Source organism: Nannospalax galili, unplaced genomic scaffold (assembly GCF_000622305.1).
Source record: "Nannospalax galili isolate Female #2095 unplaced genomic scaffold, S.galili_v1.0 scaffold209, whole genome shotgun sequence".
NCBI classification, from domain to species: Eukaryota; Metazoa; Chordata; class Mammalia; order Rodentia; family Spalacidae; genus Nannospalax; species Nannospalax galili.
In genome coordinates this window covers 485,066-486,913 of record NW_008360319.1, presented here as the reverse complement: position 1 = coordinate 486,913, position 1,848 = coordinate 485,066, and positions in this window count along the sequence as shown.

Here is a 1,848-nt window from a genome sequence, read left to right as displayed (position 1 = left end):
ATTTAAAGAAGATCTACATCCAATACTACTTAATTTATTCAGAAATATAGAAATGGATGGAGAACTTCCAAATTCCTTCTATGAAGCCAGGATCACTCTAATACCAAAGCCAGGTAAAGACACAAACACAGAAGAAAAATGTAGACCCATATCTTTAATGAACATAGATGCAGATATTCTCAACAAGATACTTGACCACATACCAATGCACATTTAAAAAAAAAAAATCCATCATGATCAAGTAGGCTTTATTCCAGAAATGCAGGGATGGTTCAATATATGCAAGTCAATAAATGTCATAAATCATATAAATGGGCTCAAAGACAAGAACCACATGGTCATCTCAATAGATGTAGAGAAGGCCTTTGTTCTAAATGGAGAAAAACTGGAAGCATTCCCATTCAAATCAGGAACCAGACAAGGCTGTCCACTGTCTCCACTCTTCTTTAACATAATGCTTGAAACTCTTGCCCGATCTATAAGACAAGAAAAAGAACTTAAAGGAGTAATAATATAATTGGAAGAGATCAAATTATCCCTTTTTGCACATGATATGATATTATATCTAATGGATGCCGAAAATTCACCCGAAAACTCCTAGGAATTATTAACACATTCAGTAAATTGGCAGGTCACAAAATTAACCTAGAAAAGTCTGTAGCCTTTCTATATACCAATAAGAAGGAATCAGAGAAAGAGCACATGGAAACACTCCCCTTCACAATAGCTGCAAAAAAATAAAATTCTTGGAATAAACCTGACTAAAGACACTAAAGAGCTCTACAAGGAAATTTTTAAATCTTTAAAGAGAAATTGAGGAAGACATCAGAAGAAGGAAGGACCTCCCATTCTCATGGATTCGAAGAATAAATATTGTGAAAATGACCATACTACTGAAGTCATTTATAAATTCAATGCAATGCCAATCAAAATCCCCATGACACTTTTCTCAGAATTGGAAAAAACAATCCTAAGATTCATGGAAGCACAGAAGATTCGGATAGCCATAACAACCCTGAGCATGAAGAGCAATGCCAGGGGGATTACTATACCAGATTTTAAGCTGTATTACAGAGCTATACTCATAAAAACAACATGGTACTGGCACAAAAATAGACCCATTTATCAATGGAACAAAATTGAAGACCCAAATATGAGTACATGCAATTTCGGCCACCTGATATTTGACAAAGGAGCCAGGAATATTCACTGGAGGAAAGACACCATGTTCAACAAATGGTGCTGGCAAAACTGGATCTCCAGTTATAGAAGAATGAAACTAAACCCCTATCTTTCACCCTGCACAAAAGTCAATTCCAAATGGATCAAAGACCTCAGTGTAAAGCCTGAAACTCTCAAACTGTTAGAAGAAAACATTGGCCAAAACCTACAAGATGCATGTGTAGGAAAGGATTTTCTAAACCGGCCATCAATTGCTCAGGAAACAAGGGCAAGAATTAACAAATGGGACCTCATTAAACTAAAAAGCCTCTGTACATCAAAGGAGGCAACCAGGGAAGTGAAGAGAAAACCCACAGAATGGGAGAAAATCTTCACCAGCAACACATCCGACAGAGGTTTAATAACCAGGATATAAAATGATCTCAAAAAACAGAATCAAGACAGGAAGTAACTCAGTTAAAAGATGGGCTAAGGAGCTGAACAGAGAGTTCTCAAAAGAAGTAAAGATGGCTATGAAACATCTTAAAAGATGTTCAACATCATTAGTAATTCGGGAAATGCAAATTAAAACCACTTTAAGATTTCACTTTACCCCAGTCAGACTGGCTAAGATCAAGAAAACAAATGATACCAAATGTTGGAGAGGATGTGGGGAAAGGGGAACAC